Source organism: Taudactylus pleione, unplaced genomic scaffold (genome assembly GCF_031769625.1).
Source record: "Taudactylus pleione unplaced genomic scaffold, aTauple2 ptg003505l, whole genome shotgun sequence".
NCBI classification, from domain to species: domain Eukaryota; kingdom Metazoa; phylum Chordata; class Amphibia; order Anura; family Myobatrachidae; genus Taudactylus; species Taudactylus pleione.
This window is the reverse complement of record NW_028287850.1, coordinates 647915-664565: the sequence shown is the minus strand read 5'-3', so window position 1 is coordinate 664565 and position 16651 is coordinate 647915. Positions and strand designations below refer to the sequence as shown.

The following is a 16651-nucleotide window of genomic DNA, read 5'->3' as shown; positions in this document are numbered from 1 at the left end:
TCTAGTTTCCCTTTGCCTCTGTAAACAGGTGTGAACCTTCTGCTAGAGGAGAGTTATTTGGCCACAGCGAGTATACAGAAGACTCTGAACTGCTATTCCGTATATAAACACATGTTGGAACTTTCCTGTCTTCTGCTATATTTGGAGGATAACAAGCTTACCTGCCCTGGAGATTATTAACACAGATGGTTCATGGCAGGGTCTGTGACATGGAGCCGAGCAGAGCATCCACGGGCAACTGGCATGTGGGTAATGGGGCTCATTGTGAGCCTGATTCAGTCGGACGCAAACGTGCCCGTAGTTGCATTCTTTGTGGCTTTATGCTAATGCCACTACAAAGCCCTTCCCTGGTGTACATCCATGCGTCCGAATGCCACAGGGATCAGCGGTCAGCGTCCTTATATACGGCCGGCGCAGTTTCTCCATCTCCGCACGGCCCCGATGTGAACTTCCGACACTCCCATAAGACGTTACATCTCTGTGCCTCTATCTGTGTAGTGTTCATTCTAGCACCCTGCACCTTCCACAACCCGTGCAGTTCCTCTTTTCCTGCCTGGGGGTGTCGCTCTCTGCTCTGGTGCTTCTAGCACACTCAGCCGATGCAGCAAACTGCCGTGATACAGACCCGGGTGTGCTAGAAGCACCAGAGCAGAGAGCGACACCCCAGGCAGGAAAGAGGAACTGCACGGGTTGTGACAGGTGCGGGGTGCTAGAATGAACACTACCTGCTTACCTCCCTGTCTCCGTCCAGGAACGCCCCCCTTACATACCGTGCGTCTATATCTGTACAGCGACGCTATGCGTAAAAAATTGGTGCGCGCACAAAACAAACATTGATTCGCTGCGTCCAACTTCTAGCCTGAAATTGTTTGTATGGAAACCAGGTATGGGAATGCATCCGTATGTGTCCCAGGGAAATATTTACATTATAATAACATTTCACATCGTGCGGAGTTGGCTCTGGGGACTAAACTTTCTTCCTAGGAGGGTTTCATGTGTTTGTATGTTTGTGCAGCTGGGAATAATTATGGATTTGTGTTTGATCCTAAATCCTTGTTCTACCAGTAATGAGTCACTGGAGTTACTGGTTGAATTCTCCAATACCTCCTGTCCTCTATTTTTGACCTTTGCTGTAATACTCACCTGGTTCTTGTAGTCCTGTTCTTCTTCATCAGTGTTTATATTGGCTGGCGGCCATGTTGGCAATGAATGCAATTCTGTTCCCATGATGCTTTGCAGCTTTCCTAGTAGCTGGTAATAGTCGGGGAAAATCTGTCACTTTCAGTTGTTTAATGCTAATGACTTCCTCTCCATACATCTGATTCAAAGTAATGTTGTACAGAGTAATAAGTTTGTTTGACTGACCTTCAGCCTCACACAGTGTATGGAGCCATGTTGTAACCTGAACCACTGTTTAGCCCGTCAGTATATACACACACACATATTACTATTATGACTTATTTATATAATGTTTCCAATTACGCAGCGTTGTACAGAGAAATGGAGATTTGTCAGACCATATGATGTTTTCTGGTCTTCCGCTGTCTAGTGTTGGTGAGCCTGTGCCCACTGTAGCCCCCGTTTCCTGCTCTGCTGAGAGCGGTGGAGACCCTGTGTGGTCTTCATCTTCGTCCCTTGACGCTCTATGCGTTCAGATGCCCATCTGCGTACACACATGGTTATTAAGTAACTGTTCACCATTCTAGTTATTCTCCTCTGAACCCTCTTTAACAAGCTGGTATCGCCCACAGAACCGCTGCTCATTGAGGGCCTGATTTAGAGCCGCCCGCGAGCGCTATGTCCATGGGAACGCCTACCGTCTGGGGCCGGCCCCACTGACAACACAAGTGATGTCAGTAGGAGTGCTTTCGGCTCTGGTAGAGCCGAAAGCACTCTAGGGCTTGCGGCAACGAGACCCTACCACAAGGGTCTCATCGCAAGCCCGATGGTCTTGACCATCACGACCATCTTCCTGGCTGCTCGCCATAGCTGTGGGTGGTCACCCACAGCTATGCGAGCGGCCAGGAGGCCGCTCTGAAAAACAAGAAGGCCGGCCCTGATTCAGAGCGAGCGCTCTGTCAGAGCATCCGGCTCTGAATCAGGGCCTGAGTTTTATGGTTTGTTTTGTGCACCATTCTCTGTAGACTCTAGAGACATGTGTAAATCTCAGAGCTAATCAGTTTGAGATACTCCCTCAAACCAGCCTGTCGGCGAAAGCGTCATGGACCACACTCTTGCGTTAAGTCTCAACAACAACCGAACCTCCTGACTATGGCCCTCATTCAGAGCCGTACGCTCTGAGCAGAGCGCACGCTCTGAATGAGGGCCGGGCTCCATTTTCATGGAGCGTCCTCCTGGACGCTCGTATAGCTGTGGGTCACCACCCACAGGCTATACGAGCGTGCATTGTGATGGTCGCGATGGTCGAGACCATCGCGACCATCGAATTTGCGAGCCGGAGCCTGCGGTTGATGTTTTCAACCGCAAGCTCCGGAGTGATTTTGGCTCTATCAGAGCCAAAATCACTCCCACTGACATCACTAGTGATGTCAGTGGGCCGGCTTCTGACGGGATTCGTTCCCGTGGGAACGCCCCCGTCAGGGAGGCACGCCCCCGGCACGCCCACCAAAGGGGGCGTGCTGTCAATCAACATTGACAGCACGCCCCCTTTGATCGGACACAACGAGCGAAGGACTTTCCTTCGCTCGTCGCGTCTGGCGCATGCGCACGACGGAGCTCCCTCCGTCGTGCGCATGCTCAGTCCATAACATCGACCCACTTGCGAGCGGACAGCCGCTCGTGAGTGGGTCTGAATCAGGCCCTATGTCTTCATGCTTTTGGAAATGGGTTGCACCTAACCCTATTACTTACTGCCAGGATTCTGAAGCCGGGATTTTGAATGCTGTCGGGATTCCAACGCCGGTGTTCTAAACGCCGGCATCCTGACCACCAGGATGGTGACTAGTATATAGTAAGTGGCATATTAAGGGAGGACAAAATTCTGTAATTGTCATGAGCCAATTTGATTGATCTAAAAACAAACTGTAAATTATAAGGAGCCCGTGTAGGTTTGTACCCATACAACGAGTAATTGGCAAATGATAATGTTTGCATGTTAAGTCCCTCCATACTCCCTTCTGTGTATGCTTATGGGTGGGAAACTCCTAAACCTGAGAACTTGGCAGTGTAATACTGAATGGAAGTAGCACCTGGCGAATGCCGCACTAACTGTCACAATACACCACACAACTGATGCCTTTGATTGTCTCATTGGCAATCCCTGTCTCCATTCAGCATCGCAGCGACCGAGTCACTGGGACAGAAATGCCCCCTCAAGTCTGTTTTTTTTTTTTCTTTGCAATGGTTTAAACCAGTTTACGTAACTATTAAAAGACAACGTCCTGGGGCACGGTCATTATTAAGGCAGATGCAGTGTCTTGGAAATGTGCTCTGTGTATTTTCTGTGACTGAGCAATTTCCTGTGTAAGGGCTTCCGGTGATATCGCTCTGTGCTGGAACAGTTCTCTATCAGCCGGGTCCTGGAAATGTAAACAGCAGCCGGAGTGTTTGTGCGTTTCACCTGACTCGCAGGCGTGGCCCAGTCGCAGCTGTCCCGCTCCCACCTGATTCATGCATCGTCTTGCACTCTATAATCAATGAACACTGGCTCTGATTCACTACGGATCGCTATGCTGCTTATACGCAGTATCAGCGGTGATATTTTAATGTTGCATTCGCATTGCGATCGCAGCCTGACATTAGGATGCCCACTTCCCCTTACTCACATCCGTATATGTGACCAACACAGTGAAACAATCGGTAACATCGAATAGTTAGAGAAGCCCAGACCTTACCCAGGAATTGCTTACTCATGCGCACGCTATGACGCCCCAGGCAGCATCTGGTATTGCAGTATATAATTTATGCACGCCCCTGCAACGGCGTTGAAACGCACTGGCACGCCAGCGTTCGACTGAGCCCCCCGTCACCACCCACAAACGGCATTTCCTGTCAATCACTCTGCCATGGCTCTGCGTAGTCACTGCGTGCTCAATTCCTAATGCAGCGCCTAGCACGCACACGACGCATGCGCACTGCGAATTAATCGACCGATTGCGTGCGTATAAGCAACTGCCTTCCTTGTTGAATCACTATTAGTACCCCAGCAGGGAGTGGCTGTCGGCAAGGCTGTGCGTAGATGTACAGCGCGATAAGTGGAAAGGGCCAAGTAACATTACTGATCTGTATCCAATCACATCGGGACAGTGGCGGTTTCTGCGTTCTGGATATCTGTAGACGCATGCGCAGTACCCATAATGCACTTGCAGTAGTCTTGCCCTGTAACTTTGGTTCCCAAATGACCCCTTGAATATTAGACTGGGGAAAGGGTGAAAAGCCCTATTGTGGCAATAAGATTTCTGCAGTGGCTTCCACGGGCCTTCGTAACGGTAATCCTAGTCCAGGACGTTCACAATGGCGCATGCACCAGAGCAGTACTGGCCAATAACTGAAATATATATTTTTAATCAATCATTTTTCCAAGGTCAAATATTTTTAGGATAATTATTATTTTATTTTTTTATCGACCTTTATATGAATTTTTTTTTTTCCTTCAGTGCAACTGGAGGCCCAAGCGTGAGATTACCATTCCGCTGCGCTTCTGCAAGCTCTCTAGGCGGTTCGTGCTCTCGCTTATCGGCAAAGTGTTAAGGTTCTCCCATACTGCTCCCTGCCAGTGTCGCAGAGAATCTTTATCGCCACGTTACGTCATGCTTAGAACAACATTTTTATAACTATACCCCTTGATCTTTCTAATTAAATGAGATGTCTATGTTCTATGTATTTGTGATCTTGCAGACACACGGGCAAATTCGATTAGCCGGGGAGTTTATTTTCCTGTGGTAAACCCGCTGCTATCGCACCGTAAAGGTGCCCATCCACTAGCAGACATGAAAACGACTGCACGGGTACGACATTGTGATAGTGCAGTGGTTTGTCAGTCTACGATGAGTCTGCACTGACCGAGCAGTCGTTCAGTGCAGGCTCATCCATCATCTGCAAACATGCTCAATCATGACGTTATCGTCAGGTTGCCCAGCATGTTTGCACGATGATAATGAGCAGCGGGCACGCGCATCGCCGGTCGTTTTAGACATTTTTGCAAACTATTGAAGGATCGTTATCGTTCAGTCGCTCAACTTAATCGTTTAGTGCAGGGCTCGACAAATTGTTCTAAAATCTAGGAGCCAGGGCAAAAGTGTGGGAGCCAGAACCCAAACCCCCACCCCAAAAGAAAAATTACAGGATTAAAATTGTGTTATGTAGCTGTTACACTACACATGGGGTAGTGGTTACTTTTGCTTTTGCTGGGAGCCCCCGGCCGGGTCATTGTTGCAGCTCCCTCCTCTTTGCAGTGTCCACCTTCCCTGCCTCCTTCGTGCGCAGAGCTCAGCTTGCTGAAGGAGCGCCAGCTACTAGATGGGCCCGGCACCACCAACAATACACTTGCCAGATGGATGCCTGCAAACAGGTGCCGCGGAGAAGACGATTAGCAGGGATGACGCCGCGGCGCGATTGGCTGGGGGGAGGCGCCGCGCGGTGATTGGCGTACTGGACGCCGCGCGGTGATTGGCTGGGGGAGGTGCCGCGCGGTGATTGGTAGGGGGCGACGCCCCTGCCACAACACCAGCGAGTCCTACATGACCCGATCAATTTTTAAAACTGCGATCACTGCAGGAAATGCCCACCGCAAGAATCTCTGCTGGGGCTGATCTGCTTCTTCCCTCCCTGTAAAATCTGGTCGCCAGGCACCAAAATCTGGTCACTATGGCGACCTGGCCCCTGGGATTTGTCGAGCTCTGGTCTAGTGGATGGGCACCTTAAGCCATAGACCCAGAACTATTCAATAATTGCCTGCGCTAAGTCCGTGACTGGCCCCGGAAGCGCAGGTGAACATGGATTTCTGTTTGCACTTTACTAGGGTACGAGCAGAAATCGGCGGTGCTCTGTAAGGGCTAGTCACAGCCGTACCACGGACAGTAATTGATTAGCTCCGGCCACTTCACCCTGCAGCTAAAACCCCGTGGCTAATTTAATTCCCCACATAGATTGCCTCTCCTCCAGCTGATCTCTATTCTATTTCATTCTGGTATTTATTAACTGAATGTTACTCGGTACATTGCATCTGGAGAGTGAATCCGCATGTGGGTACCGAGATGAATTGCTGTATGGGAGCAGCACAGCCACTTGGAAATGTCCTTGTGCAGTAATCTCCGTGCTCTTTTCATTGCCATAGATATGAAGCTGTCGGTGACAGTTGCTTGTCTGCAATCAATTCTATTTATACGTTTGTGCAGAGCGATTTTCAGGAAGCGGAGCGCTCCGTCTTCTCTCGCGTGTCCTTTCCATGTGCCGTACTGGATGTTTCCATGGGGCGATGGCTCTTTAGAATTCAGAATTAAACTGCAACTTTTCAGTTATAAAATGATTTGGTTTCACGTCTCTTGTTCTGTCTGTTTCATTAGTGAGCGCAGGTAACACACAGTCTCCATGATCTCGTAAGAATGAGGATATTGTGAGATTGCTAAATATGTATCACTTCCTAGGGTTGGGCTGAGATACTTAATTTCTTATTGCTGTGATATGCGGAGATAGAATTATACTGATCAGGGCCAAATCCTGATAAATGTCACATACACCCCAAAGAAAATGATCGAAAGTTGTCTGGAGGTTATAAAAAGTAATTTCTGTTGAATAGGCAGCATCTGGGTGTAGTCTGCATCCCGGTGGTCAGAATACCGGTGCTGGAATCCAGATAGCAGTCAAAATCCCAGTTCCAGAATCCTGTCCACTGACTTCCTGATGGTAAGGACTAGGGTTAGGAGGAGGGGGGGGAGGCTTTAGGGTTAGGTACTAGGGGGATGTGTTAGGGTTGGGCACTAGGGGGAGGGTTAGGGTTGGGCACTAGGGGGAGGGTTAGGGTTTGGCACTAGGGGGAGGGTTAGGGTTGGGCACTAGGGGGAGGGTTAGGGTTGGGCACTAGGGGATGTGTTAGGGTTGGGCACTAGGGGGAGGGTTAGGCACTATAGGGACGGTTAGGGTTAGGCACTATGGTGAGGGTGAGGGTTAGGGTTAGGCACTAGGGTTAGACACTAGGGGGAGGGTTAGGGTTAGGCACTAGGGGAAAGGTTAGGGTTAGGTACTATAGGGACGGTTAGGGTTAGGCACTATGGGGAGGGTTAGGCATTAGGGTGAGGGTTGGGCACTAGGGGGAGGGTTAGGGTTGGGCACTAGGGGGAGGGTTAGGGTTGGGCACTAGGGGGAGAGTTAGGGTTGGGCACTAGGGGGAGGAGTTAGGGTTGGGCACTAGGGGGAGGAGTTAGGGTTTGGCTGCTGGAGGGGAGGGTTAGGCGTTGAGGGGGGGGTGTTAGGGTTAGGCTGCGGGAGGGGAGGGTTAGGGTTAGGCTACGAGAAAGGTAGGTTAGGGGGAGGGTTATGGGAGCATACACATGGTCAGATGAGTCAGATGAACGATTTTTCTAACTATTTGAACTACGAACGATTTTCGACTGCATTAAAATGACTGAAATCGTCCAAAACTGACTGCAAACACATCAGATGTCAGATATCGTTATCTGACCATCGGGAACGTGCATCGTGTCAGATTTTCCTTCAGATATGAACGATTTTTTAAATTGTTATCGTTCAGATCTGAAGAGAAATCTGACCGTGTGTATGCACCATTAAGCTGCACACACGTAAAGATTTTGTTACCAACTATTTTATGAACGATTTTCTGTCAGATTATCTGTCAGATTTTTTAACGTGTAATGAACGATTTTTTGGAACTACGAACGATTTTTGTTACTTCCCTTAATAAAAAATCTTTCAGTTGGTCAGTCAGAATGAACTACAAACTGGAACGAACATGAACGTTCATCGTTATAACTCAAAAAATGAAAGATCTTATTCAACGATTGAACGATAACGACGTCGTTATAGTTAAATCGTTCGAAAATCGTTACGTGTGTATGCACCTTTAGGGTTAGAATACTAACCTAATCCTGAGGGGATTCTGACTGTCGTGATGCCACTGTCGGTATTCTGACCGCCAGGATCCTCTACCCAACCCGGTAGCATTCTATAGATATGTGGCTGATTTCTTAACCTGTGTGGCCACATCTGCCAGACATCTGGTGATACCCACATACAGCGACTGGTAAAGGTCCCTGCTGTATACACCCATATCGTTATAGCTGGCGGTATGCCTTCTTACCTTGTATGCAGGATCTGTATATAAAACATAAGGCCATGATAATGGGGGGCAGGTTAGTGGACCAGATGCTGAGTAGGTGTAGATTCCTATCTCTGCTGGGCACCACGTATAACTGCAGTGTCTTCCTGTTATCTTCAAATATTGGTAAGTATACTAAAGATCCGCTAAATGTAACGCAGCCATTCAGGTTTCTTAATGGAAGTTTTGCTAGTGACCTGTTTTCTTAAGCCCTGGCCCTAAGGTGACCTTACAAATGAGTCCTCATCCACCTTTGCTCTAATCGCATCAAATTGCCGCGTCACAACCAGTAGATCTCGTATGCAACCCGCAGGAACTGTGCACAGATGATGTAGACTATTTGTACCCAGTCCAACATTGGTAGCTGCAGGACTCGGCAGGAGAGCCGGGTCCTGCATTATCATTCACACTTGCCGATGCAGGCAGCAACGGCGGGGGCCATGCTGCATTCGGCAGCATAGCCTTCGCTAACGACATCCCCCATCGGCCCTGCATGTAGGGCCGACGGAGGATGTCGCTGATGACAAAGTGAGTACACACTAAGGCAAAGTGCCCAAAATGTCCCTCCAATCCACCGGATGAGACGATATATCGTTTATTGCAGGAATGGCCTACAAGTCTCAGCATGCCCTGCCACAGTTTTAGCAATCTCTAATGGCAAAACAGGCAGGGCATGCTGGGACTTTTAGTTTCACAGCAGCTGGAGAGCCACAGGTTGGCCAGGCCTGGTCTAGTGTGTATCCAAAAAAGGTTCCGATACGAGCGGCCTCAGCCATTGCTCCCGCCACGCTCCGTTAGGCTTAATCTGTGACTTAGTACATTGTACCAATTCCTTTGCAACAAAACTGGTGTCCCTGTTACATTGCAAGCCGCTTTGTATGTGACTACGAAGCGACTAATATGCAATATTTAGGGGAAAAGTACACTTCAGTACCTGTGGCGGAGCGCCAATCGTCACACGCTATATGGCGAAAAGGCGCTAAGTGTATGAGGACACATCTGTATGTGCGCAAGGCGAAATATAATCGATGTATAATCGCTTTTTCTGCACATGCTGTCCTGGGACTGCAGCGTACCCTCATTTTAGAGCTCTCTTGTAATACACAGATCTTTAAATCTTTGGTAATTGCGAGAGCATGAGGCCGTGCCCTCGGTGTGTGTGTGTCACAGCTAGAAAAACGAGTATTTTTGGGAGTGTTGCTCGTCAGACCTAGCAGCGTGCAGGGGGGATGTTTTGGTCTTGGCTCCGTGCTGCTTGGCTTAATCACTACATTTGCATTCTTTGAACTCTCTGTTTAAAATTCCTGGTGTCATTTCCTCCCCCTTTAGTAAATGGCCGCATCTGGTGAGAGTCGGTGCAGCCATTCCCTTTGCTGTCCTTCCGAGACGAATTCTTGTCACCTTGCTGATAGTTATCGCACACGCTAGTGTGTGGAATGTGCGGATGAGGTTCAGCAACGTCTGACCTGTTTGCCTTTTAGTTGTGAGTTTAATATTTGTTTCCTCAGGTAAGTTTTTGTGTTTTATTGTATGTATTTTATTTTTTTTTGGTTAGAAAATGTAATATACTGTACACGTCTCGGGGCTGATTCTAGTGATCTTGCGACGGCCCAATATGATGTAACGAAAGGAGTTCCCGGAGCTGTTCTATTGTTTCCCCTGCGTCCGGCATTGTGTCGTGAGTTGCCAGTTAGCGCGCCTTAAGTTATGTGTTTAGGCACGCTAACCGCCACTTTTCAACTTAAGTGCCAGCCGGATGGCACATAGTGGAATTTGTGTTCGCACCCTCAGGATGGTGTGGGAAGAAATCCTTTAGTCTGGCTAAGAGCGCGCAGAATTGAATCGTACCCCTTATGTCAGAAATAGGAGTCACAGTTTGTGTCTTCTTTGCCATCTAATATAAAGTCAGGTATTTATCATTGAGGGAGGAGGGGTTATATGCAGTCAAAACCACATATGTACATTAATCTGTACTGTACTGGAATTGGTCCTATCCCAGGGGTTGGGTACAGGGTACTGGCACTTGGGACCCCGGCAGTCAGAATCCTGACGGCTGCATCCCGGTGCAGTTGAAATACCGACCAGTAAGTACCCTAACCCCTAACCCTTACCCTCCCCCCAGTGCCTCACCCTTACTCTCCCCCCAGTGCCTCACCCTTACCCTCCCCCCAGTGCCTAACCCTTACCCTCTCCCTAGCCCCGCTGCTTACCGTCAGGATGCCCACACCGTTATCATGACAGCCGGCATTTCAAATACCTCCCCTATTCCAGCCCTCCACCCTGATTTAACACCTTTCCCTCGTTTTACACCACAATATTTGGGATGTGTACGTGATGGCAGGTTACAATGCCTCTAGATAAGTAACCCTACCCCTAACCCTCCACCCCCGGTGCCTAAACCTAACACACCCCCTAGTGCCTATCCCTAACCCTCCCCCTAACTCCAGTACTTGCCTATATAACCAAATTGTATGGGTCTCGCTATTAACGCTGGTTATACTGAATTGCAATCTGCATGACTTTGTGCGGTCATTGGCTGCGGTCTCTCTGTTCGGCTTAGCTTGTGTAATACAGTATGTCCCAACACATGTATACTGACCCGATATTCAGAACGAAGAATTGGATTACAAACCTGTGTCAGCAGCGTTCACAGAATTCTGGTAAGATGTATGGCAGTGGAGACTAAAAGGGAGTTGTATTAGGCCTCCTAAAGAGTGAACAAGTTGCCCATAGCACCCAGTCTGCTTCTGCCTATCATTGTTAGAATGTGCTTGATAAATGCCCCTGATGAAAGTCACATTTGGTGACTGAAACGCATTCAGGATGTCCTGAATTAAACCTTTTAGCGAGTTCTGGTTCTTCCTTTCCTGAGCAGTGGAGGGGTGAGGATGCATAGGATGGACGGGTGCTGCCACTTTACAGGGAAGGGTCTGTAAATTGTTGCTTTATTACACTTTAACGTTTCATCCTTGTGTGAATTTGGTTCTTTCTAGCACCCTGCATCTGTCATAACCTATGCAGTTCCTATATCCTGCCAAGGCTGTCACTCTCTGCTCTGGTGCTTCTAGCACACTCAGCTGATGCATCAAAATGCGGAGATTCAGCAGTTTGTGTGCTAGAATCACCAGAGCTGAGAGCCACGCCCCAGGCAGGAAAGGGGAACTGCATGGGTTTTAACAGTTGCAGGGTGCTAGAATGAACATAGATAGATATCTGTGTGTGTGTGTGTGTGTGTGTGTGTGTATATATGTATATATATATCTCAGAAAAGCTTTTGGTATCTGCGCTAACAATAATATACTGCAAATCTATATGTGCAGCAAATAAAACCAAGGGGATTTTGTCTCTATTTGATCAAAGCATTAAGCCTGCAGCCCAGCGTCAAGGGACCCTCACCTCCTAGATACAGAGGGACACCCCAAACAGGAAAGAGGAACTGCTTGGGTTTCAACAGGTGCAGTGTGCTAGCATGAATATATATATATATATATATATATATATATTATATATAATTAGGTTTTGGTTAATGGACTGATCAATGCATCTAAGCCTGCAGCCCACATCACGGGACCTCATTTCTCTGCAGGTCCTGTCATACTTATGGAAACCTAGTAGCTGCTGTCACAGTTTAAACTGAAAGTGTTACCTGGTTTAAAGCTCACCGGCCAACTAACTTATGGCTTTTAAAGGCGAGACAGTCACCAAACATAACTTCTATCATACTACCAAAAAGGCAGCTGACACACACACACATATATATATATATATATATATATATATATATAATATTTATTGTATTTTCCCCTCTTTCAACCGCGCTTGCTTCCTACAGATGGAATAAATAGTTATATTATTGTACGGCTGTTTGCACAGTATACCTCTGTGTGATAGAGATTCGGATAACAAATGGAAGTGTTGGTGCACTTGTGTACACAGACGTATTACTATTAATAGCTGTGTACTCTCTCCATACGCTGTGCATTCAGAGCATGTACCCAGCATTGTGCTCGCGGCTGCTGCTATAACAGTTCAGATTATGAGCTGACTGAACAAAGCCGAGATCTTTCTTAGATGAGGTGGTAATACTTCTGGGGAAATACAGTGCTACAATACAGCCTCATTCTCAGGTTCTGCTGCGGGTGTCTGAATGGAATATTATATTAGGTGCCGCAGTTCATAATTATTATTGACCTTTATGAAGTGCCATAATGTTCCATTGGGCTCCACAATATTTCACATTTACCATCTGGTGTGACGCAGAGGTAACAATATACTCTAGGTACTATACAATATACAGGTTGAGTCTCCCATATCCAAAATGCTTGGGACCAGGGGTATTTTGGATAACGGAATATTCCGTATTTTGGAATAATTGCATATCATAATGAAATATCTTGGGAATGGGACCCCAATATATACACAGAATGCATTTATGTGTTATATGCACCTTATACACATAGCCTGCAGCTCATTTTATACAATATTTTCAATAATTTTGTGGCTCAAGCAAAGTTTGTGTACATACAGGAAATAAATTTATGTTTCATTTACACACTATACACACAGCCTGAAGGTAATTTTATACAATATTTTTAATAATTTGTACCTTAGACAAAGTTTGTGTACATTGAACCATCAAAAATCAAAGGTTTTATTATCTCAGTCATGCCAAAATTATTCCGTAATTCGGAATATTCCGTATTTCGGAATATTTGGATATGGGAAACTCAACCTGTAGCTGATTATTTCATCGGGATTCTGGAGCCAAGCAAAGGTTATAGGCAGAAGCGATATCAGTCTCCGCCAGGGGTGTGTACGGATGTTCTAGGAAGAGAACGTTTTATGTTGCAATATAGAAAGTGAAAGTCCCTTCTATAAGCCCCTTGTTGATTTGTATCTTTTCTTCTTCCTCATCTGTGTGTTTCTACATTAGTGTCATGTTTGACAGTATCCGCTCAGCAGTCTGTCCTGGAAACATTGTGTACGAGCCAGCAGCATGTTGTGTAAGGTACCTGGTCATTAGGTCTACAGTAACTAGGTAGACAGTGGAAGTTAGATAGGCAAAGGTCGACAGGGTCTGAAGGTTGACACACTAAAGGTCGACTAGTAAGAAAGTCGACAGATACAGAAGGTCGAAATGGTCATTAGGTCGTCACACAAATGGTCAACACATTTTTTTGTTGGTTTTTTTTAGGGTTAGGCACTTATTGGAGGGTTAGGCACTAGAAGGGACGGTTGGGGTGAGGCACCTACAGCGACGGTTGGGGTGAGGCACCTACAGCGACGGTTGGAGTGAGGCACCTACAGCGACGGTTGGGGTGAGGCACCAAGGGGAGGGTTAGGGTGAAGATAGGGCTAGAAAAAAAAAACATGCGTCGACTATTTCTGTGTTGACCATTTGTGTGTCGATGTAATGACCCTGTTGACCTTCAGTACCTGTCGACCTCCTTACTGGTCAACCTATTGCCTGTCTAACTTCCATTGTCTACCCAAATATTGTCTACCTAGTTACTGTAGATCTAATGATCCATATCCGTTGTGTAATCAGTCCACCCCCCCCCCCCCCCACGTATCAATCCTAAGCAGAATCAGAAGGGCGCTTCTTACGCTGTGTGCAGAGACGCTTTGTACCGGGAGCAGCACTTTACACTACTCTGCCTGCAGCATTGCCAGTAAGGAGTTAAAAGCGCTGGTTTCTGATATAGTCCCATAGGAAACCATGTTTTGTCGGAGATGATTGGACGTGACATCGCCCATAGGGGTCAATTCTGGGGGCGATGTGCTGCCGTAGGAGTAGGAACTACATTGCTACATTTCCTGAGTACCCCTATAATAGAAAATCTCCTCTGCAGGGCCCTGCGTTGTGCCGTTCCGGAACGCTATGTACGATGCTTATTCTCTACCTCTACGGCAGGTTAACTATTAAGGGGTGGATTAGACACATGACTAGTCTATCACACATACATGTATGGTTACCACGCCTACTGTTATATGTAAGGATATTGGAAGCCTCTAAGGACCTCCGTGTTGGGAAACCTGATAATAGTCCCTTATTAATCCATCCCAGGATACCCATAGGTTATGTGCAGCAGGGCCTACAGCAGAGTACAAGCTGGAGCCCATGGGGGGGTATAATGCAGGGAGGCTCATAATACAGTGCTTACATCACACTCAATACGTTTCTCAAAAATACTGGACGCAGTTGGGGTGAGCAGAGCCTGAATAGATGGCGTGCGCATGCAGTACGACAACTGTTCACAGTGCGGGGAGCGCTTAGGGCAGGCCCCTAGAATGACGGAAAGGGGGGTCTGCCAGAAGGTCATATATCTCCCCCAAAAGGCCATGCCCTCATTTCAGATGCTCAAGAAGCTAAAAGGAACGCTAGATACCTCCGGGTGCTCCACCGGGGCAGCAACTGACGCAAATGACTAATTATCCAGGTACCGGTGGTGGAAATTTAATTTTTAAACTAACACTTTCCCAGTTATGAAAGAAATAATTGTAGCTGTCTGTGCAGATATATTTCCCTGCGTCTACACTACCATCTATGGTGCCTCCTCTGCGACGCTGGTGCCCCACATGGCATCTGAGGGGTGTGTGATCGGATGGACTAGTGCCTTGCCCAGTGGTTTCCCCCTGAGGTGAAGTTCCCGGGGGCTCCGGCTTAGTGGTAGGGGCATCTTGAGTGGTAATGCACCTTTTATATTCCACATAAACCAGTTTAGTTTCTCTCTACTGATGTCCAATTATGGAAAATACAAAATCCATATTCTATATTTGTTCTTCTCTGACACTTTTAGCTTTAGAATAGCTGAGTTATTGAAGAGGAAATATCCGTTCTAGATGCGATAAAAGGCTCAGGGGTGCAGACATTAAGCAATTAGAACAGTATAAATGATGCTTATGCCGCTGTATTTAGCCTATTCGTTTTACTTACCTTCATTCTGGAATGTTAATGATGTAATGACTGCACATTTTCTTCCGGTTTTATCCCTGCGTGGTGATCCTGATGCATTATACCAGTTTAGCGTATCTTGTGTGCGCTCACTCTATGCATGCCTAGAACAGTGAGCACACACACATAGTCCTGTACAGGGGCATTGAAATGTATACCCAGTGCGGTACACCAGGAAAATATCCATGTATGCCTTGGAAAGCCATCTATGTACACCAGGAAATATATACATCATGTATGCTTGGGAAAGCCATCTAGGTACACCGGGAAATATACATGTAAGCTTGGGAAAGCCATCTATATACAGCGGGAAATATACAAGTAAGCTTGGGAAAGCCATCTATGTACACCAGGAAATATATACATCATGTATGCTTGGGAAAGCCATCTATGTACACCAGGAAATATACATGTAAGCTTGGGAAAGCCATCTATATACAGCGGGAAATATACAAGTAAGCTTGGGAAAGCCATCTATGTACACCAGGAAATATATACATCATGTATGCTTGGGAAAGCCATCTATGTACACCAGGAAATATACATGTAAGCTTGGGAAAGCCATATTTGCAGGTGGTCAGGAGAAGGTACAAATAGCGCATGATAATGATGACTGCCACAAACACTAGCGAACGGATTATGATTGGCTGTTACTGAACACTACCCGGACACTTTCGCCATCGCTCGGACATACGGTTCAAATGTTTTGCGCGGACGTAAGACAAGGAGTTTCTGTTGTATTAGTGTATTTTGTAGTTTAATAGTAAATGCCTTTGTGGCCCATAAATGGTTTAGGCAATGTGTGGCACTCCAGCTGCTGTGGAACTACAGTACCCAGCATGCGCTTTCACAGTTTTAGCATGTCCTAACAGTAGGGCAAACTGGGATGTGTAGTTCAACCACAGCTGGAGTTGCTCACGTTGCCTACTCCTGGCTTACTACATGGCTGTAATTGTGACATGTGTGCCATAAACCAGGAATACGTGTTACCATTTCTGAACGTCACAAATTTCTAGTTCAGCATATGGATTGTAATACAGAAATACTATAAAGTAGTTTGCACCTGATTTGTGACCGGCTGTTCATCATCCCAAGTGCAGGTGTCTTATCTCAGACAGACATATGGGAATGATGAAAATAAAAGTAATGGGAAGATGCTGAATTCTTGAGAGAAGTTCCAAATAAGGAAACACTTTGCCTGACGGCGATTTCATAGACTGCAGGACTTGGAGAAGTGCAAAAATATCTTTGATCACAGCTGTAGAGATTGGCATAGGCAGCCCCTGGCACTAGTGTCACTTGATGGCATCGCAGGGCATGTCCTTCCCTCTCAGAGGAGCCTCTCCAAACCTGTGAGCCCAAATGTGGCCTGCATACCCAGCGAAGCCTGGGCCTCTAGTGAG

General features: G+C 47.0%; 1 protein-coding gene across 3 annotated transcripts in view; it reads left to right on the top strand.

The window, feature by feature from the left end:
* Positions 1 to 16651, top strand: part of GNG12 (G protein subunit gamma 12) — a 112329-nt gene that overhangs the window by 24062 nt on the left and 71616 nt on the right. Inside the window, exon 1 of one of the 3 annotated variants that reach the window (XM_088466548.1) lies at positions 9666 to 9801. The exons of the other annotated variants lie outside the window; for them this stretch is intronic. The gene's annotated coding sequence lies outside the window, so the exon portion shown is untranslated. Of the gene's footprint in view, positions 1 to 9665; positions 9802 to 16651 lie in introns of those variants that run through there. 3 annotated transcript variants of the gene reach the window in all.